The 23,833-nt window shown below is 34.9% G+C and overlaps 1 long non-coding RNA gene across 4 annotated transcripts in view; it reads left to right on the top strand.

Moving 5' to 3' along the window:
- Nucleotides 1–23,833, top strand: part of LOC309656288 — a 344,992-nt gene that overhangs the window by 50,037 nt on the left and 271,122 nt on the right. Inside the window, exon 4 of one of the 4 annotated variants that reach the window (XR_014261258.1) lies at nucleotides 12–12,573. The exons of the other annotated variants lie outside the window; for them this stretch is intronic. This is a non-coding gene — a long non-coding RNA (uncharacterized lncRNA). Of the gene's footprint in view, nucleotides 1–11; nucleotides 12,574–23,833 lie in introns of those variants that run through there. 4 annotated transcript variants of the gene reach the window in all.

The raw sequence follows: 23,833 nt of genomic DNA on the forward strand, positions 1-23,833 counted from the left end.
TCTTCATCTAGAGTACCTTATGCTTCTGAGGCTGAACTACCTCCTGCCCGTCTCTTCTGGACCTGATACCCAGCAAGTCAGGAGCTTCAGCCCCACGTACCACTATGAATTCTGGTTTACAGAGATGCTTCTCTTTTGAAAAAAAATGCCTATTTTTTTTTCCTTTTCAAACTTGCTATATGTTTGTAGTAGAGGGGTGTGTCAAGTCATGAATTTACTAGCTTGACTAAGAAAATGTTCAAATGCAGTTCTCCAATCTGGAGTTTAAAGATTGGAATTCATGAAAAACCATAGTGGTTCATGTAGGCCTTCTCAGAGCACTGTGGGGGTAGGAGAATGTGCAGTTGTTTCCAGCTATGGCTTCTGGGGTCATAATGGGCTTTATGAAGTTCTTGGCTTTCGGTATGCATTCACTATCAATTGTCCATTTCACACTCTGACAATTTTTATGATGCTTTTAAGAGATGTTTTGGAAGCTGTGGTAGAAGCAATGAGCTAGGCTATTGAGTCTCAGATCTGAATGATATATGGCCTTCTTTTGAAGGAGAAAAAATTCAAGGACCTCCTTAGTGTTGATTGACATTATTATCATTATTTATTAATTTACTTAACATACAAACATGAAACTAGGTATATACTTATGATTAGAGCTTAGATACAACCATAAACAAAAATAACTTTATAAATTAAATAAAATGAAACTATAAAACCAATCAAATTCAGAGTAATATATTTATTTCAATGTGACAGATGTTGTTTTGCTGAAACCAAATTGATGCTTGTAATACGAACAGAGTACTGATCATTGAGATTCATTGTATCAGATGAATCATGGTGGAAAATGAAAGGCATTTATTTTAGCTGTATTTGAAGAGGATTTAATAAAAGAAATATATACAAAGGTGTAGACAGGCTCAGAAGAAACTAAAGAATATTGAGTATTTTAGTAGTGAAGAGCCACTAACACTGTGAGACTGTAAAGGCAAATGAAGAAGTGATCATCACAGCTTGGAGAGAGTGGCTGCAGTTATAGGAGAACAATGTAGAGAAGCTATGCTCTTTGTTAGAGCGATACAGTGAATTTGCAGGAATCCAGCAGGGAGGAAGACATCAAAATAAATACCTTGATCTTACTCTTCTCATTCTTCAGCCTCCTGCTACTAACTCCCATTTGCTGAGCCCAGTCAGAAACCAGAGATCAAGGAAACCCCTTGATGAAGGTTATGGGAACAGAATAGAATGGAGAAGGATAGAGAGAGTTGTCTAGAGAGGTAAAGAAAAATATTTACTCAAATTCTTTGGAGTTCAGTACTATGTACTATCAGGTACTTTGTGATGACATAGTTCTCTCATAACATTTTTTTAAAAATTCAAATGAATAAAAAATATTTGTCTTTCCCTTGGCATGAATACAAATTTACATTTGAAGTCCTGTTTTTTTTTTCTTAGTAGTCCATGACAATTTAAATTGTAATTAGTGCCAACATGATGATAAACAGAAGGAAGACGTAAGCACTGAAATTTGTGGCATATTTAATTATGATATGGTCATCTAGCTGAACATAAATTACATTTTAAAATTATCATCAGTGGAGAAAAGGGAACCCTCCTACACTGTTGGTGGGAATGTAAGTTGGTGCAGCCACTATGGAAAACAGTATGGAGGTTCCTCAGAAAACTAAAAATAGAATTACCACTCCTGGGCATATACCTGGACAAAACTATAATTCAAAAAGATACATGCACCCCTATGTTCATTCACCCCTATATTCACTCACACAAATCATAGCTTTTACCCATAGCACTATTCACAATAGTCAAAACATGGAAACAACCTAAATGTCCATTGACAGATGAATGGATAAAGAAGATGTGGTACATATATATATAATGGAATACTACTCAGCCATAAAAAGGAACAAAATAATGCCATTTGCAGCAACATGGATGCAACTAGAGATTATCATACCAAGTGAAGTAAGTCAGAAGAGGACAAATACCATATGGTGTCACTTATATGTGGAATCTAAAATATGGCACAAATGAACCTATTTACAAAACAGAAACAGACTCACAGACATAGAGATCAGACTTGTGGTTGCCAAGGGGGAGAGTGGGAGAGAGAGGGATAGACTGGGAGTTTGAGGTTGGTAGATGCAAACTGTTACATTTAGAATGGATAAACAACAAGGTCCTACTGTAGAGCACAAGGAACTATATCCAATCTCCTGGAATAAACCATAATGGAAAAGAATATTAAAAAAGAATTTCTCTATGTGTATAACTGAGTCACTTTGCTCTACAGCAGAGATTGCCACAACATTGTAAATCAACTATACTTCAATTTAAAAAAAAGGCCATTTCATGGCATGCAGTATTACATGAATCAAAAAAAATTATAATCAAAATAAATAAATATTCAATATTTTTAAATGTAAAAAACAAATAAGCAAATAATAACAACAGCAAAATCCTCAAAAAGAACTTAAAATTGTGCCTAGACATCCACTGAGTTCATAGACCTCATTTGAGAATCACTGAGCTAAGCATTTCAAGCTTCAATCTGGAAAATTTTTCCACCTTCCAAAGCAACCTGCACAGATCTGCTGGAAAAATCTACTGAAGCTCTGCTGTGATACTGTTATTCTCTTTGTAAAAATCCTTTAATGGCTCCTCATTTTCTACGGAATTAAGTATAAAGTCCTCAGCCTGGAATTCAAAGCCTCCACTTACTTTTCAAGCTTTATGTTCATGACTGTTCCCTTAGATATAGCATATACCCTAGCTAAACTAGGATGTGTATTGTAGCCTGAATATATCCTATGTTTTTCTACTTTCTTTTCTCAGTACTTATTGTGTCTCTGCTTGGAATGCCATTTGCTTCATTTCTGCCTTTTAAAATCCTAAACACCTCTCTAAACTCATTTCAAATTCTGCCTCTTCCATGAAGACTGAGTTAACACCAAGGATCAGATTGTCAAACAAGACTCACACAAATATAGCTCTTACCCAGTATCAAGCTTTTGATACAGTTTCAAAAATAAAAGCACTCAAAAGACACAGGCAGGGCAGAGAGAAGGTTGGGACATGCCACAAGATTCCCCACGTCCCTTTTTTGGTAGATGTGCTCTCCAGCCCAGAATAATAGATGAGGTCTCTAATGCGGACTGCAGGTCACCTCACACAGTGGGAAGCATTTAAGTTAGGAAACATCTCCACGTTACGCTCCAGAGAGGTGTTTAGCTTATATCACATTCTACAGGGAACCAAGCATGATAAATCCATAGATTACAGGCTTGTTCATCCTATGCAGTCCTAAACCAGAAACATCCTACATCATTAGTCTGTCTCCCCAGAATTCCAGTAATCATATTTGCAAGAATATTAGAGTGAGTCACTGCCTTCTTTCTTTCTCTAGAGGCATCCCTATGGTAATTGAGAAAGAAATGGATCACTGGTCAACTGCTTTTAACTTCCTTTCTCCAAAAATACTTTCCTGATTGCTTCAATCTTATATAATCTTTCCCTTCTATCTCTTTGTGACTCTATCATAGAATTATTTTTCTGCTTTGCATTATACTTATATAAATTATGTCCTCCCCTCTTGCAACTCAGCAGAAGGGACATGATTTATTCATTTTGAGGTCACTAACAGCACTTTACAAAGTGCCTTGCCTATAACTGTTTTACATTTCATAAATGTTGGAAGAAATTAAGAGAAAGATAATTTTCTATTCTCATTATTTCCCACAAATACCACTGTTGAGTCCAGGACAGTGGAGAGGAAGAAGACCAAGTTCAGCTGAGCCTAAATGTCTGCTTGTGTAGATAACTTAATAACAACCCCACAGAATTATGCAAAATTCTGCAGTAGGTGAAGTTGTTTTCATGGTCTTTCCTTCTTCCTGAGCACTATTTCCCTCTCTACTCAGGTGCCTATATCTGGATCTTTTTTGGGGGATGGACTTTGCCCAGGTGAGATGCTGGCTAGGAGAGTGCTTCAGTATTACCAGGGAAAGTCCTAGGGGATGTTATCTGGAAATTCACCCTTGGAGTATCAGAATAAATGGTAGGAAAAATAAGAGCAATAACGGATCCATGCTTGGAGGTGGGGAAATTGGAAGGTAATCAATCAACACATCAACTGGAAGGATAAGGCAGAGACATTAACCAGGAAAACACAACGAGGAAGATAGAGGACAGGGAAATGTGTTAGCTGTTGAAGTGAATGATTCAATATCCAGGTCTGAAAACCTGTAGTATCTTTGGCGGTGTTGCTTTTATGCAGGTCTTAGAAAGCTTTGCTAGGTTAAGAGCATAGACTTAAAAGGATAGAGCTGACCTGACTAACAGGGTTCTTATGCTTTTCTTGACTCATATAAAATTTCATTCTCAATACGTGAAAATGATTGACAATAGTTTAAAATATTTTCCTTCTGAGGAATATATACATATGCCTATAACCCGAAGTCTTAGGCTAAAATGATGAAGGGTGTATTTCTGTTATTGGGTTGAGGAGAATTAGTGCCATAGGAACTTTCCTAATGCTGCTTAAATTACTTTGTTGGATGTCATGATGTGATACTCTTTTTTATTTGGCTCCCTAACATTGAGAACTTATATACATTTCTAAGCCTCACTTCTCTAATTGGTAATAAAATAAGTTTCATGCTATTTCTTTTTCCCTGCAGAGAGAGTAAAAAAGCCCACAGTTATACTTACTTAATTCACGTTTTTGTTGTTTGCATAACCGTGTTTTCCCTTATCTGTTTTAAACAGTGTACTTCTTGGAGGTTTTATTATTTTTCTATTACCGCATAAAAAATTACCACAAACTTAATGGTTTAAAGCAACACACATTTATTATCTCCCACAGTTTCTGTGGGCTGAGAATCTGAACATGACTTAACAGGGTCCTTGGTTTAGGTTCTCATGAGGCTGCAATCAAGGTGTTGGATAGGGTTGGGTTCTCACCAGAGGCTTGACTGGAGAAGGATCTATTTTCATACTCCTTAGGTTGTTGGTGGATTCATTTCCTAGCAGCTGTAGGATTCATGGCAGCTTCTTTCTTCAAAATCTGCAACAGAGAGAGAGAGACTCGAGCAAGTTGGGTGCTATGCTAGTATGTAATCACATACATTCTATCACTTTGTCCATAGTCCATGGGGTAGAAGCAAGTCACAGGGCCTATCCATACTCTAGGGGAGGAGATTACACAAAGATGTGAATACCAGGAGGCAAGGATCTTGGAGCGCTGTCTTAGGATCTTTCTGCCCCAGAGGTATAATGCTGTTTATATAAATTCAAAGTGCAAATCAGTCTAGACTCATGTAGATTCTCCATGGCTATGTAGTGACAATGACTCTAATAATGATGAAGATCATGGAGATGCAGGGCCAGATACCAGAGATTTGTGTAAGGACTCTAAGGAAGAAAGAACAGCTTAAGGTTACAGACCTTCTCCAGCAATGGGGACATGTATCCTGATAAAATGTTTTATAACCAGGAACTAAATTTCCATCCTATGCATCTCATAAGCTTGCAGTTTTTAAATATTTTATTCCCTCCACAATGTTTTGGTGACTTAAGGTGTCCATGTCCTCTGCTGTGATTTAGATATATAAAGTAGATGGTTAAAATATCTTGGCCTTTTTATATCCTGAAATCATGGAAAGGCAAATAATCACTCTGGTAACTTGTGGCTGTTTGGGGTTTTGTAACTAACAAAGCTACAACAGGAAGGCTGTCACTGCTTGTCAATGTTTAAGAATTTTATACCCAGCAAAGGACCACTTGAGAAGACAGACTGTTGTTTCTTCACTGCATCAAGAACTTTTCATGATTAATTGTCTTGTTTATCCTAAGTCTATTCAAGATAAAAAAGAAATATGGGGAAGAAGGACACAGAAAAAACTTCCAATTTAGGCATTTACTATGAGAATCATTTCAAGGATCTGTGTTTCAGATCTGCTTCAAAGAGTGTCCTGTCACAGCTCATTGCCAAGAGTAAATGTATCCTGTAGGAGGAAAGAGCAGCACCTGATTTTCCAAACTACGTGGGCCCCAATGTTTTCTTTTACTACTACCTTTTACCTATCATATGACTGCTAAGCAGGGCTGTCAACTGCTATCTGCGCATGACCTACATTTTCCTGCCCTTTCTTGCCCCACTGAAAGTGTTCTCTCTGCTTCTACTGCTATTCTTCCTCTAGTCTGTCCTTAAGGCCTAGATCAAACACCATTATCTTCTTTAGTGTTGTGATTGCTCTAATTCTCACAGTGCTTGGCAAGTTTCTTATGGCTCATCACATTGTATTGCACACACATTTTTCAGGTAAAATTAACATAACATAAAATTGACCATTTTAACCATTTTAAAGTGTACAGTCCAGTGACTTTAGTACATTCACAATGTGTAACTATCACCACTTTCAAATTCCAGAATATTTTCATCACTCCCCCCTGAAAAAAACCCTGTACCCATTAAGCTGTCACTCCCAATTCTTCTATCCCCCAGCTCCTAGCAACCACTAACATGCTTTCTATCTCTATGGATTTGCCTATTCTGGTTATTTCATATAAATGGCATCATATAATATGTGGCCTTTTGTCTGAATTCTTTCAGTTAGCATAGTGTTTTCAATGTTCATTCAAGTTGTAGCATGTATCAATACTTTATATGGCTGAATAATATTCCATTGTATAGATATACCACATTTTGTTTATCTATTTATTAGTTGGTGGACATTTGGGTTGATTCCACTTTTTGCCTGTGATGAATGCTGCTGCTGCTATGAGCATTCATGTACAAGTTTTTATTTGAATACCTGTTTTCAGTTCTCTTAGGCATATACTTAGAAGTGTAATTGCTAGGTCATATGGTAACTCTATGTTTAACGTTTTGAGAAGCTGTCAAACTGTTTTCCATAGCAGCTGCACCACTTTACACTCCCACCAGCAGTGTTTGACGGCTCCAATTTCTCTACATTCTCACCAACATTTGTTATTTTCTGTGTGTGTATATGTGTGTGTGTGTGTTTTAATTGTAGCCATTCTGGTGGATGTGAAGTAACATCTCCTGTGGGTCTGATTTGCATTTCCCAAATGACTAATGATGTTGAGCATCTTTTCATGTGCTTGTTGGCCGTTTGTGTATCTTTGGAGTTATTCCATAGACTTTTATGTTCATTTCTTATCTCTCCTCTGAGACTACAAGTTTCTTCAGGATGGAATTGTTATTAATCTTTTAATCTCTCAGGGGACCTGTTAAATTGATTTGGGCACACTGAGTGCTCAACAAATGCTTATTGACCTGAATTTAGGAGTCATAACAAAAGACTGTATTGCCTGAGTCAACCCTGAGATGAAGTCCTCATATCATGTAATTTCAGTGTTAAACCATTCTTACTCAGAACATCAGTAAACTGTTTGTTAATAAATCTATTGGATCTTTCAGTGGCATCTGAACTGTTGACCATGTATTCCTTGAAATATTTTCTCTGCCTCCTTCTAGGACACCACACTTCCCTGGCTTTGCTTCCTGATTCTCCATTAGAAGCAGTCTCCTTTGTGGGTTCCTCTCCTCTGATGAACCCTTAAGGATGAGTGTTCCCTGGGCATCTGTCCTTGGTGTTCCTTTTCACCAGTATCAGTGTTTCCCAAATGCTGGCCTGTGAATGATACCATTTCATGATAGAGTCATTTTGTGATGAAGGACAATGTAGTGAGCATTTTATGTGCCTTAATTTGTTAATTAGAAAAATTATCCTTCTTTTTAAGGCTATGTTATCCATATTTTTAAAAGGTGAAATGTCTTCTACTTCTTCTATGAAATAATAGTGATAGTACATGGCTACTTATGTATACTTTTAATGTCCTTAAAAAAGTAAAAATTTAACAACCATTTATTGGCTCTCCCTTCCAACCATTTAAAATTATACTGGACATTGATAAACTATTCTACAGTTATTCCTGGTTTATTTCATTTATGGATATAACTTCAGTTATCACTTACATGATGGTGAGCTCCAAGTAAAAAATGTCTATATTAAGCTCAAATCTATATATACAGTTTCCTACTGAATGAATCTCCTTGATGTTCACAAATCTTCTGATTTAGCACATCTAATCTTGAGCTCATTACGCACCAACTCACCTACTTCCCCCTTAACTGTGTTTCTTATCTTATTGAATGGCATTATCTGGTCACGTAAGTCAGAAACCAGGAAATCCCTCTATTTCCCCCTCTTCAACATATTTTCTACATCCAATTACCAACTTAAAAAATTTTTATCTTTATAATAGTTCTATAGACCATCCACTTTCGTCGATTCCCCGTCGTCTTGCTAACTTATTTAAGACTACCACCAACCGTCCATCATCCATTCAGCATACATTTGCAAAGTCCATACTATGTACCAAGCACTGGGAGTACAACATGAGAGCTTATTTTGAGGGAACAGTTTTTGGCATTATAACCTAGTTTAGGTTATTGCTGGTTTTCAAATAATGAGTATTTTGAGGTATTTTTCCCCATGCTTGGTGGGTGCTCTGTATACGTTAGAGATTCATACTGGAAATATTTTGACTTGGGGAAATTTAAAGTGAATTACTTACGTTGAACAAAGAAGTTATTCCCTGAACCTGAACTGTAGCCTAAGGAAATTCCCTTAACCTCTGTTCCAGTTTCCCATTTGGAAAATGGAATAGTTGTGTAGGAGGCTAAGATAAGTTGGTTGTTTGCTGTGGTTCAAGAGCTCTATGGATCAAAATTTAAAGTACAGATTTCTTATTTATTCATTAACGAAAGTTTTAGCTGTGAGTTTCACGTTCTGGGCACAATGTGTTACAATCATTAATGCATATTTAAGTGCATTCAAATGTTGCCACTTATTATCTTACCAATGAAAGGAAAATCAAAGCATGACACTAGGAGTTGGTTAAAGGGATTTGGCCTAGGTAGCATATCAGGCTCATAAAAAATTGGGACCAGAATCTCCATCTTCTTTACTGTGATTCAAAGCATGGGCTATTGGAAGATGCTGCTTATCCTATAAGTAGGGCTTGCAAAAAGTGGAGGTTCCAGACACTAAGGGGAAGGGTCAATGTCCTGAAGAAAAAAGGAAAGCATTTGGCTGGGTTCCAAGGAAGCGATCAGAAAAAAAAGCAGAACTGACTATCTGGAATGGATGATGACACCATCTGCCTTCATAGTCTTACCTTGGGCAGTGTCCAGTACTTGATGTTTCAGGAGAAAAAAAATCCCACTACCTTTTATATTTTTCACTTGGTAAATTATTAAAATCTGGAAGTTATCCTTCCTACTACCATTATATTGGCATTTTTCCCTTTGATACTTGGTTCTTTCAGATTTATTAACTGGACTAGAACTTGAAAAATATTAATAATGATATTTCTCTTGCTAAAAGGCTGGGATGCATTAGTATTATAGCTGCTTTGCCAAATTCAGTGTTGTAGAGAGTGCCTAGTGGGTCTAGGAAGGTTTGCAGAACGAGCAAGCACTTCACATGCCCTACGGTCCTGCGATGTACCACTAGGACTTAACATTTTTAGTTGTTTCTTGATTTTTATTAGCTATTTCAGCTATATTCTGGGTAAAGAAGTGGACAGAAGAAATCAAGAAGTGGAATAAAAGAAATGCATGGAACAGCTTTGTTTATAATCCTTAACTCTTGGAGTGGGCATGAGGGAAATTGCCATTATGATAACTAAGATGTTATAGATTCCGAAAGTTACCCTTAGCATTTCTTTAGGGTCCCCAAGCTAATGTTTTACTTCTGAATTGACAGTCTGGGACAGCATGCTTTTGAACAACATTCTCCAACCTGGATCAAAAGAGCAGAGTTCATTGTCAGTAGTTGTTAGAACATTTTCAGGTACACCTCCTCCATGACTTTTGGGACATTTTATAGAATCATAGAATTTTTGTACTGAAAGAGACTAAGAGATAATAAAATCAAAACTCTTCAATTTTGAGTCCAATCTTTGGCCTCAGAGGTTTCAATTCCATAACTTGTTCATGATTACTAAGTTGCTAATGGCACAACTGTGACTAGAACAAGATACCCCCTCGTTTTCTAGTGTTCTTTCCTTTTACCTGATGCCCAATGTTCTCCTTTCTTTTCTGATAATCTTCTCCAAAACCTCCTCTGAAGAAACTGAACAAAGCCAGTTTAGAATGGCTGCTTGCCAAGTTTTTTCTCATGTGAGCTCCATTTTTATTCTTTCACAAGAGTAAGCTCCTCTGATGAAAAGAATCATAAAGTATTAGAATTGAAAGGGGTATTTATGGATTCTAATCTCCTTATTTACAAATATAAAAATCAAGGCTGAGGGAGTCAACTTGCCTGAGGCGGCACAGACATTGGTAACACTGGGATCTGAACTCAGCATTTCTCTGAGGTTAGTGACTTGCAGAGAGCTTCACTACCTTGGAAGAGCCATCTCTTCTTCTGAGCCACATGCATAATGGTTGAACACATTATGGCTATTAATTTAAATTAAAGACAAGGAAGGCTTAGGACTCCAGATTCCATGAGACACAGCTGTTCTAGTATACCATGTGTCTTAGAGAATTAGTGAGGAAAGAAAATAGCAAAAATTTAAAGAAACAAAATTATAAATAAAAATCAATATTTAAAATGGAACTTAAAATGAAATTCCATAGATAACAGTGATTTATGCTTTTAACAATTACGGGTTCATTAATTAGCAGCTTTCCTGATGTTAAAGACTAGTGTCCAATATTTTTTCTTCTGGAAAATACAAAGATACCAGCTTGTTCTAAGGCTCCAAGCCATTCCCTGTGGACTGTTCTTGGCCTCTGCTGTCACAGACTATAACTAGAAAAAGAAAATTGACAGACAGAAAGAAAAAAACCTTAACAGCTGGAGCTTTAATTTACCTACATGGGAAAAAATATTGCATTTTCTGAGATTTCTCCTGGGTTGCCTGATTTGAAGGTAGAGAGAGAAGCCAGAGGAAAAATTACCAAAAAAGCTTTTAAAAGAAACACTATGAAAAGAGCAAATCCTGAGAATTGTGTTTAATAACAGCAAGGATGAATTTCCTGGCAGTCTGTACTGAGCAGTTAAAGACCAACCAGCATGTGAGAGAGGCTGAATTAGGATGGTCTAGAGCAGCCTAATAAAGAGTGCCAGAAGATTTATTCTCTCATATGTATAATTTTGAGATATGAATGATTCTATATTTAAGAAATGTGTTACAACCATCACATTAATTTTTACTAAGGGCTTCTAGTTTGACTCAAATCAGGGTCTGAAAAATGGAAGAACAGTGCTTTGAGCCACCAAGTTAGTGCCCCACAGAATATTTTAAAATTATTTAACACATCATCTCAGTGTCAACAACTCATCACAGATAAACTATCTAATTAACAGAACCCTTCATAGTATTTGATAACTGAGTCTTGGCTCGGTTTTTATACCAGAAGGGCAATCCTTGATAAGCAGAAATTATAAAAGCAGATTTTAAAGCATTAATTCAGAAATAAAATCAAATTGGGTCCAAATTAACCCCCTATTGGTATTTAAACTTATTTAAAACCACTTGGCTTAAAGATAACACTTGGAGAGGCTGCCTTTGACCAGAGTCAGGCTTTGTCTAGATTGTCAGTCTCTGTATTTTGATTCCTTTTGTTGTGTACCAGCCTCCCCATGCCCAGGGTAATTGATATGGGTCCTGTGCTAGGGACAGATGAGTTTATCCTGTCATTGAAGCCCTTCACAAGATGCCTTAATTATTAGAGTTAATTCGAGGATTTGTGCTCTTAGGAAGCTCGATTGTTTTCTCTTTCTAATTCCACGTTGGCAACATTTCCAATGACAAATCCAATAAAGAATTAGTAATTTGGCTCCCTGTGGTTGTGGAAAAAGGACAGTAAGAATGAGCAACAATAATAATTTCTGTTTGTATAGTATTTTTTTTAAATATGAGAAAGTTATTATTGCTACAGTTTAGGGACAAAGACTCATGAAAAAGTAGGAAGGAATTTGAATTTCTGTAAGGATGGTAAATTTTGATCCTTTGATCTCTGCTGATAATTAATATTCGTTTTGCAACTAAGTGGGAAATTGTAGTTTACAATGGAGAGAATTGGAGATAAAGAAAAAGTAAGACATTGCCATTAAAAATGGTATCCCTATGTTTAGAATACAAGGTGACAAGGAAGAAAAGACACAGTTAAATTGTGGTTGTTGTAATCAGATAAATCAGGTTACCAAACTCTCAACATACATATTTGGTGTAAGTGAACTCTTTTTGGCTAGGAATCTACTCTTACATTTCTTTGGGACCACATGTTTAATTAAGGCTTGCTGAATTTCATCCTGCATAATAGCTGGAACAGCAGAGGCATCCATATATTACCAAGAGAATGTACTTCTCAAGATCACAAGCAATATGTACTGACTGCTTCCATTTTGGTGTTATGGATGGGTCAGCACATAGATGGTTGATACCCAAGTATTAATTGTAATTATCTCTGGGTGGTGGAACTATGAAAATTTTTATTTTCTTTGTGTGTGTTTGTGTGTGTGTTTAACTCTATTTTCTAAAATGAACATGCATTACTTTTGTAATAATAAAAGAGTTATTTTCAAAGTGCCTGCTTTGTGATTTTCCTTCAGATGCAATACATCCTGATTTCCAGCATTCAGTTGGGGGAAATCAGGGTATAAAATAAAAACAAACCCTCAGCTATTTCACTCTTGCTATCTCACTGGTTTCTAGGGTTGATTATTAACTAGATTTTACCCTGGCACATACTCTTGCTACCTGGAGGGATCTTGTTTCTGACACACATAAATTCAAACAGTTTAACAACTTTTCCTCATCTCCCTTCTTACCCACCACTCTTTGCTTATAAGTAGACTGACAAAGAGGAAACTATCACGTTGTAGTTTTTCAATATTACATTAACATTGTACAACTGAGCACAGGGACAGAAGGATATAGATTGTGTAGGAATTTTCTGGACACCCAATTTGCCAATTTCTTGGCAAATGGACTTTGATGTCACTATTTGAGCTTAATAGAGTGGCCCCCTTGAGTCTAATCCAGGGGTCCCCAGCCCCTGGGCCACGGACAAGTACCTGTCCGTGGCCTGTTAGGAACCGGGCCGCACAGCAGGAGATGAATGGCGGGCAGGCGAGCGAAGCTTCATCTGTATTTACAGCCACTCCCCATCGCTTGCGTTACCACCTGAGCTCCGCCTCCTGTCAGATCAGCGGCGGCATTAGATTCTCATAGGAGCGAGAACCCTACTGTGAATTGCGCATGCGAGGGATCTAGGTTGCACACTGCTTATGAGAATCTAATGTCTGATGATCTGAGGTGGAGCTGAGGCTGTGATGCTAGCGCTGGGGAGTGGCTGCAAATACAGATTATCATTAGCAGAGAGGTTTGACTGCACAGAGACTATAATAAATCAATTGCTTGCAGACTCATCAAAACCCTACCAGGGAGTGGCAAGTGAAAACAAGCTCAGGGCTCCCACCGATTCTGCATTATGGTGAGTTGTATAATAATTTCATTATATATTACAGTGTAATAATAATAGAAATAAAGTGCACAATAAATGTAATGCACTTGAATCATCCAGAAACCATCCCCCCCCAACCCCAGTCTGTGGAAAAATTGTCTTCCATGAAACTGCTCCCTGGTGCCAAAAAGGCTGGGGACCACTGGTCTAATCCCCTTGGAGAAAAATTTAAATTCTCTAGATAATCTTCTTGTGATTAGGATAATTTTACCTACTGAGTGACAATTTATCTTAATGAGCATTTGATAAGATTTCACAACCTCATTTGGAAGCTGACTATCAAAAACGAGGTTTATTTTTTTTAGCCTAAAATTCTTATATTTATTTTTCCATTCTTTTAATTTACTGCATCTGTGTCCAGATCTCTGCATAGCGATCATTCATGCACTTGCAGGCCAATATTAATAGATCCCTCTAGGTCTGATTTCCTTTAGAAAATATATGTCTTTTAAAAATTGAAATATATTTGATGTACAATATTATATAAGGTATAGGTATACAATATAGTGATTCACAATTTTTAAAGGTTATACTCCATTTATAGTTATCATAAAATGTTGGCTATATTCCCTGTCTTGTACAGTATATTCTTGTAGCTTATTTTATACATAATAGTTTGTACCTCTTAGTCTCCTACCCCTGTGTTGCCCCTCCCCACTTCCCTCTCCACACTGGTAATGACTAGTTTGCTCTCTATATAGGTGAGTCTGCTTCTTTTTTGTTATATTCACTTGTTTGTTATATTTTTTAGATTCCACATAAAAGTGATATCATACGGTATTTATCTTTCTCTGTCTGACTTATTTCATTTAGCATAATGCCCTCCAAGTCCATCCATGTTGCTGCAAATGGCAAAATTTTATTCTTTTTAATGGCTGAGTGGTATTCCATTGTATGTATATACCATATCTTTTTTATCCATTCATCTGTTGAATAACACTTAGGTTGCGTCCATATCTTGGAAATTGTAAATAATGCTGTTACGAACATTATGGTGCATGTATCTTTTCAAATTAGTGTTTTTGTTTTTTTCGGCTACATACCCAGGAGTGAAATCGCTAGGTCATATGGTAGTCCTATTTTTTGTTTATTGAGAAATCTCCATAGTGTTTTCCACAGTGACTGCACCAATTTACATTCCTACCAACAATGTACAAGGGCCTAAGGAGGTAAAAGAGCTGTACTTGGAAAACTATAAGACACTGATGAAAGAAATTGAAAACGACACAAACAGATGGGAAGATATACAGTGTTCTTGGATTGGAAGAATTAATATTGTGAAAATGACCATACTACCCAAGGCAACCTACAGATTCAGTGCAATCCCTATCAAAATACCAATGGTGTTTTTCACAGAACTAGAACAAATAATCCTAAAATTTATATGGAAATACAAAAGACACTGAATGGTCAAAACAATCTTGAGAAAGAAGAACACAGCTGGAGGAATCATGTGCTCTGACTTCAGACTATACTGCAGAGCTACAGTAATCAAAACAGTATGGTATTGACACAAAAACAGACACATAGATCAATGGAAGAGAATAGATAGCCCAGAAATAAACTCATACACCTATGGTCAATTAATCTACAACAAAAGAGGCAAGAAAATACAATGGAGAAAAGAAAATCTCTTTAATTAGTGGTGCTGGGAAAACTGGACGGCTACATGTAAAAGAATGAAAATAGAACATTCCCTAACACCATATACAAAAATAAACACAAAATGAATTAAAGACCTAAATATAAGACCAGAAACCATAAAACTCCTTGAGGAAAACATAAGCAGAACACTCTGACATAAATCGTATCGATATTTTTTTGGATCTGTCTCCTAAAGCAAAGGAAATAAAACTGGAATAAACAAATGGGACCTAATTAAACTTAAAAGCTTTTGCACAACAAAGGAAACCATCAACAAAACAAAAAGACCACCTATGGAATGGGAGAAAATATTTGCAAATGATATGACCAGTAAGGGGTTTTTATCCAAGATATAGAAACAGCTCATACAACTTAACATCAAAAAATGAAAAAATCTAATTAAAAAATGGGCAGAAGACCTGAATAGACATTTTTCCAAAGAGGAAATACAGATGGCCAACAGGCACATGAAAAGATGCTCAATATTGCTGAACAGGGAAATGCAAATCAAAACCACAATGAGATATCACCTCACACTTGTCAGCATGGCTATCATCAAAAAGAACATAGATAACAAATGTTGGTGAGGATGTGGAGAAAACAAAATATATGTGTTTTATTTCTCCATATGACTCTTCTACGGTTCATTGTGGAGACCATGAATACAGTATAATAAAATTCTCAAGTTTTTGTTTTTGAGAACTTAAGGCAGTAATTCTCATTAGTCATGTTTCAGAATGACATGTGGAACCCCATCTTTGGAGATACTAATTTTGTAGCTCTCGAGTAAGATATAAGCTTGCCTTTGCATTTTTTAAACACTGTCTTTCGAAGAAGAAATTTTTAATTTTAACAAAATATGATTTACCAGTTTTTATAGTCTGTAATTTTTGAGTCATTTAGGAAAACTGCTTGATCTAAGATGACTAAAATTTTCTTCTAGACGTTTTGTAATTTTAGCTTTTAAATTTGGGTCTCTGATGGATTTTGGGTCAATTTTTATATATAAAGGTAAGAGTCCAGAGTTGTGGTCTTTTTTTTTTTTTTTTTTGACATGTGTATATTGTCCTAGCACATTGGAAATCAATTTTCTACACTGAATTGCCTTGGCACCTTTATCAAATATCAACAGACCACATATATATTGGTCTATTTCTGGACTTCTATTCCATTTGTCTATATATTAATTTTTGTACCAATGTCTTGATTATTGTAGCTTTATTATGCCTTAAAATCAGGTATGTAAATCTCACAATTTTTTGTTTTCAACATTTTTTTGGACATTCTAGGTCCTTTGCATTTCCATATACATTTTAGAGTTAATTTATCAATTTCTGAAAAAAAAATCTGTTGGGTTTTGAATGGGGTTGCATTGAATCTATAGATTAATTTGGGGAAAACTGACATTTTAACAATATTGATTCTTTCAATCCATGAGTACAGTATATATTTACGGCATCTTTAATATCTTTTAATAATATTTTGTAGTTTTCAGTATAAAGGTCTTACATGTATTTTATTTTATTTTTTAAATTTAATTTTATTTATTTTTTTATACAGCAGGTCCTTATTAGTCATCAATTTTATACACATCAGTGTATACATGCCAATCCCAATCGCCCAGTTCATCACACCCCCACCCCAACCCCACTCCCTGCCACTTTCCCCCCTTGGTGTCCATACGTTTGTTCTCTACATCTGTGTCTCAATTTCTGCCCTGCAAACCGGTTCATCTGTACCATTTTTCTAGGTTCCACATATATGTGTTAATATACGATATTTGTTTTTCTCTTTCTGACTTACTTCACTCTGTATGACAGTCTCTAGATCCATCCACGTCTCTACAAATGACCCAATTTTGTTCCTTTTTATGGCTGAGTAATATTCCATTGTATATATGTACCATATCTTCTTTATCCATTCATCTGTCGATGGGCATTTAGGTTGCTTCCATGACCTGGCTATTGTAAACAGTGCTGCAATGAACATTGGGGTGCATGTGTCTTTTTGAATTATGGTTTTCTCTGAGTACATGCCCAGTAGTGGGATTGCTGGATCATATGGTAATTCTATTTTTAGTTTTTTAAGGAACCTCCATACTGTTCTCCATAGTGGCTGTATCGATTTACATTCCCACCAACAGTGCAAGAGGGTTCCCTTTTCTCCACACCCTCTCCAGCATTTGTTTGTAGATTTTCTGATGATGCCCATTCTAACTGTTGTGAGGTGATACCACATTGTAGTTTTGATTTGCATTTCTCTAATAATTAGTGATGCTGAGCAGCTCTTCATGTGCTTCTTGGCCATCTGTATGTCTTCTTTGGAGAAATGCCTATTTAGGTCTTCTGCCCATTTTTGTACTGGGTTGTTTGTTTTTTTAATATTGAGCTGCATGAGCTGTTTATATATTTTGGAGATTAATCCTTTGTCCATTGATTCATTTGCAAATATTTTCTCCCATTCTGAGGGTTGTCTTTTCGTGTTGTTTATGGTTTCCTTTGCTGTTCAAAAGCTTTGAAGTTTCATTAGGTCCCATTTGTTTATTTTTATTTTTATTTCCATTACTCTAGGATTTTTTTACAAAATTTTTCCCTTTTGTATTTCATATTTTAAAGGCTACTTTAAATTGAATTATTTTCTGTGTTTTTATATCTCTTTTAGTTATTTTTTTCCACCCATTTATTGAGGTATAATTGAAGTACAACAAAATGCACATATGTAATGTATGCAGTTTTATCAGTTTTGACTTATTTATGCACTTACGAAACTGTCATCACAATCAAGACAAAAAACATTACCATCACCTTTCAAAATTTCTTTATGCCCTTTGCAGTTGATCCTTTTCCCCACCCATAGCCCCAGACAACCACTAACCTACCTTCTGTCATTGTAGATTAGTCTGTATGCTCTAGAATTTTATGTAAATTGAATCATCTAATATTATCTCTTTTGGCTGCTTTCACAAAACATAATGATATCAAGATTTATCTATGGTGTTGCAAGTATGAATAATTCATTTCACTTTATTGCTCAGTAGTATTCTATTGTAAGGCTACACCAGGATTTGTTTCTTTCTTCACCCATTGATGGACATTGGGTTGTTTCCAGTTTCCAGTGGTTACAAATAAAGCTGTGAATTACATTGGTGTACAAGTCTCTGTGAGGTCATATGCCTTTGTTTCTCTTGGGTAAGTACCTAGAAGTGGAATGGCTTGGTTGTATGGCATGTGAATGTTCAATTTTTAAAGAAACATTTTTGTGATTTCAGATTCTGATTGTTCAATCCTAGTGTATAGAAATGCAATTGATTTTTTTTTCAATTTGCTAGTATGTAGAAATACAACTTATTTTGCATTGTATCCTATGGCTTTGCTATACTCACTTATTTATTCCATAGCTTTTTTTGGTAGATTCCTTAGGGTTTTCGATGAAGATGATTGTGCTGTCAGCAAATATAGACAGCTTTACTTCATTTTCAATTTGTAAGCCTTTTATTTCTTTTTCTGGCCTGATTTCCCTGGCTAGGATCTCCACTATATTACTGAATTAAAGTGATAAGAGTGGTCATTCTTATAATTTCTTTTTCTGGTTTTTGTATCAAGGTAGGATGGTCTCCTTGTTTGAGTTAGAAAGAATTCTCTCCTCTTTTACTTTTAGGAAGAGTTTGTGCAGAATTGGTTTTATTTCCTTTTTACATATTTTGTAGAATTCACCAGTGAAGTAATCTGGGCCTGAAGTTTTCTTTGTAGGGTGTTTTAAAGTAATAATTCAATTTTTCTAGCAGATATATAAGAACATTCAGCTTATCTATTTCTACTTTAGTGGGTTTTGGTTGTTCATGTCATTCAAGGAAACTGCCCATTTTATCTTAGTTATCAAATTATTTAGCATATAGTCGTTCATAAAATTACCTTATTAATCTCTTAATGACTATAGAATCAGTAGCGATGTTCTGTTTCTCATTCATGATAATGGTACACTGTGTCTTCTCTTTGTTTCCTGATTAGCATGACTAAAGGTTTATCAATTTTCTTGTTCTTTTCAAAGAAGCAGCTCTTGATTTTCTCTAGTGTTTTTCTGTTTATATTTTATTGTCTTCTGCTCTGATCGTTATGATATCAATTCTTCTCCTTACTTCAGTTTAATTTTCTCTTCTTTTTCTAATTACTTAAGGTGGAAGCTTAGATCGTTGATTGGATTCTTCCCAACATAAGTATTTAATGCTATAAACTTTCCTCTAAGCACTGCTTCAGAAATATTGTTATATTGTATATTAATTTTCATAATTACAAGTATTTTCTAATTAATGTGATTTCTTCTGTGACCTAGGATTTACTTAGCTGTGTGTCATTTAACTTAAAATATTTTAGGATTGTCCAGATATTATTTTTAAAATTTGATTTCTAATGTAAATCAGTGTGATCAGAGAACATACTGTGTATTTTTTCAATTTTTTAAGTTTTATTGAGTCTTGTTTGCAGACAAAAAATGGTCTATCCTTCCTAAATGATTTATGTGCACTTGAAAAAAATATGCATTTTACTATTGCTTTAGAATATTGTATAGACATACACTTGGTTAAGTTGGTTGATAGTGTTGTTCAAGTCTTATATAGACATACTGATATTCTCTCTAACTTGTTTATCAATTATTGAGAGTATTGAAATCTCTAACTATAATTATGGATTTGTCTAATTCTGCCTTTAGTTTTATCAGATTTTGCTCCATGTACTTTGTATCTCTGATATTAAGTACAAAAACATAATAATTAATCCCTCTTGAAAAATTGACTCAATCATCATCATGAATTTCCCTCTCTATCCCTGGTAATATTCATTGTTCTGAAGTCCACTCTGTCTAATGTTAGTATAGCCACTTCTGCTTTCTTTGACAGGTGTTTTCATGGTATACATTTTTGGTATGCTTTTACTTTTAACATATTATAACTTTATATATCAAGTGAATTTCCTTAATACAGTATACAGTTGGCATTTAAACTTTATTTTTCATGTAATTTAATAATGTATGCCTTTTACTTGGAATATTTGGAAATTTATTTCTAAGTAGTTTATATTTTTGAGACTTTTAAAAATTGCATTATTTTCTTTCTTTTTCTATCTTCTTTCATTACCTATTTTACAAATTTATTGAGGTATAATTGAAGCACAATAAACTGTACATATTTAAAGTATACAATTAGATCTTTTTTGACTTATATATGCACCCATGAAAACATCACAACAGTCAAATAATAAAATTTTCCATCACTGAGCTATTGTATTATATGAGTATAAGCTATTATGTGAGTATTGGTACAGTCAGGTTTAAACCTGCCACCTTGCTATTTAGGATTTATTTATCCTATCTTTTCTTTGTTTCTTTTTTTCTCTGTTACTTTTTCTAGTCAGATTACTTTTTTTTTTCTAATAAATCTATTTTATTCCACAATTATCATGTTAGCTATGTGTCTTTATTTCATTTTCTATATGGTCAGTGTAGAGTTTACATTATATACTTTTAATTTATCACAGTCTATTTTCAAATAATGTCATATCATTTGGCATATGATGTAAGAAACTTGTAATCATGTATTTTCATTTTGTCCCTCCCAGCCTTTGTGCTATATTTATAATACGTTGTACTTCCAAATCTACCAGCCCCACAGTATGTGATCATTACTTTTGCTTTAAGGAGAGAAAAAAAAAATCTTTTATATTTCGTTACATACTTACCTCTTCTGTGATCTTCATTTCTTTGAGTAGATCTACATTTCCATCTAGGTTTATTTTCCTTCTTCCTGAAGAACTTCCTTCAGAATTTTCTGTAGTTCTAGTCTGCTGGGGATAAATTCTTTCAGCTTTGGTAAGCCTGAATAGCTATTTATTTCATCCTCATTTTTAAAATATATTTTGTTGGGTATAGAATTCTAGGTTGACAGGTTTTTTTGTTGTTGTTGTTGTTTTTCTGGGGACTTTAAAGATATTACATTGTCTTTTATGTTGCTTTGCATGGTTCCTTATGAGAAGTGCATTCTTTTCCCTTTGTACACAATGTGTCTTTTTTTCCCTCTGGCTGCCTTTATGACTGTCCCCCACCCCCACCTAAAGTTTACATTAATTTTATTACGATATGCCTTTGTATAGTTTTCTTTTTTTTCTTCTGCTTTACTTTTGCTGAGCTTATTGGATTTGTGGATTTATGATTTTTATCAAATTTGGATTTTTTTCAGCCGTTATTACTTCAAATATTTTTTCTGCCCTCCCAGACCCCATTCTGGGATGTCAATTACCCTTAGGTTAAGTTTCTTGTTATTTTCCCACAATCCACTGGTGCTCTTTTTAATTTTAATTTCACTCTTTTTTTTCTCTATGTGTTTCATTTTGTGTAATTTACATTGCTCTGTTTATAAGTTCACTGACTTTTTCTTCTGTAAAGCTTATTCTATTCTTAATCTCATTTGGTGTAGTTTTTATTTCATATATTTTATTTCTCATCCTTAGAAATTTAATTTTTCTTTTTGATTTTCCATTTCCCTCTCCAAAATATTCATGATTTCCTATAGCTTCTTTAACATATGGAGTATATATATTTTAACTGTTTTAACATTCTATTTTTTAAACTAATTCTATTCTCTGTGTAACTTTTGTTATGTTTCTAATAATTTTCTCTTGGTTTTAGGTCATATTTTCTTGCTTCTTTGCATGTTTGGTAAATTTTGATTGGAAGCTAGTTAGGATTTTAAGTTGTTGTTTTGTGGATTTTTTGGGGGGTGTAATACTTTGAATATTTGGGAGCTTGGTTCTGGGATAAAGTTAAGTTACTTGGATCCAATTTTGTCCTTTGGGGTTTCCTTTCAAGATTTGTTAACATGAGTGCAGACATTCATTAGTCTAAGTTAATTTGCTATCATTATTTAGGTAGTATACTTCTGAAGACTCTACCCCCTTTATGTATTAGGAAGTTTTTCTACTATGTTGAGAATGGAACCTATTTCTGGGCCAATTTAGCCTTCAAGGATTTGATTTGCCTCTTCTTTTCTGGTGGTTTCTTTCCTGACCTCACACTCATGTGCAGATCAGTACCCAGCCAATGACTCAAGAGGAATTTTTCTGGAGCTCTCCTGCATTCTTTCTGTTAGTGGCAACCTCCTCCTTCTTTGGTTCTTTGCTCTGAAAATTATACCCACTTTGGCCTCCCCAAACTCTGAATTATTTCTCTGAAACTCAGCAAGACTGCAGTCTCTTTTTGGTGTCCCTTCCTTGTGCTGTGACCTGGAAAATCTCTTTAAGTAGTGAGCTAAGGCATTTATTGGGATCAAATATTTGTTTCTACTCTCTCAGGGATCACTGTCTAGTGCTTCCTGTTGTCCAGTGTGTGTGTGTTTTTTTTCTATCTCTTTTGTCTGTTTTTTTTTAAGTTGTTTACTGATATGGGGTAAATTGAGTACCTAATATTTTATCATGGCTGGGCATAATATGTTTTAAATGAAAAAAAAAGGGAGGGAGGAATTTATTGTATAGAAGGCTTATAAACTCAAGGAAAAAAATACAACCAAGATTTAGGAATAAGGAATTTATAACCTTCAGCATCCCAGGCAATACTTTCTTTTCCTATCTCTTATCTCTGCATCTCTCTGTCAGTCTCTGTGGACTGGCTTTCTCTGTTTCTCCATTCTGTATGGTTAAATGTGTCCACTCCACAGTTGCCAGATTTACATATTATTGTTCCATTGACTTGTAAAAACTTCTTTTTTTTGTAGCATTTTCCTTTACAAAATGAATTTATTTGCAAAACGCTTTGAGATTACTAGAAAATATATTATTAAATATTATTGAAACAATATTATTTTACCTATTTTCAATAATATGCTTAATGCTATTAAATCTTGATGAACTTAGATAGTGCTTGGTAGGTAAGAATACTAATGTGAATTCACTATTTGATATGGCAATATAGTTAGTATCAAAATATTCTCCACATTATTTTTTTTACCATTGCACAGTCTAAAGTCCTACTCACTTTTAAAGACCACTGTTATTATTGTTTTATTCATTGGCTTGTTGTGATGTCTATTTGCTCTTGAATGATTACAATTGATTTAGAACCCACATGTATACAGACATAATTAAAAATTTCCTGCCATTGTGTATTACTTTATGTTCATCTGGTCTCAGTTTTGTTTCATTCCATTGTCTAATTGACATTATTAAGGCTTTTCTGGAAGCCATCATATCTTCTCAACTTTGCCTCAACTAAATTGCTTGGTGCTGTCAATAGTTTTTACATTTGAACAGTTTATTAAATACATAACATATCAATTGTCTTTGTAGTAAATTATGCCATCACTTGACACCTACTACTGACCTTTTTCCATCACAAAACAGATATTGCTCCTTTACCTCTAACAAATTACGGATTGCTTTGGAACAAAACTGAAAGTTTTTAACTTTACATCTTCTGTGGACTTAATGCAATGTAAAAGAAATACCATTGGTTTAAGATCGATGTAAAACTACATCATTAAGGGTTTTGGAATGAAAGTGAGACAGGTTATGACCAGCATGTAGTAATTGTTCAAAATATTGGTTGAATGAATAAATGAATAAA

The sequence above is a fragment of the Balaenoptera physalus genome (genome assembly GCF_965194825.1).
Source record: "Balaenoptera physalus genome assembly, chromosome: 2".
Classification (NCBI taxonomy): Eukaryota; Metazoa; Chordata; class Mammalia; order Artiodactyla; family Balaenopteridae; genus Balaenoptera; species Balaenoptera physalus.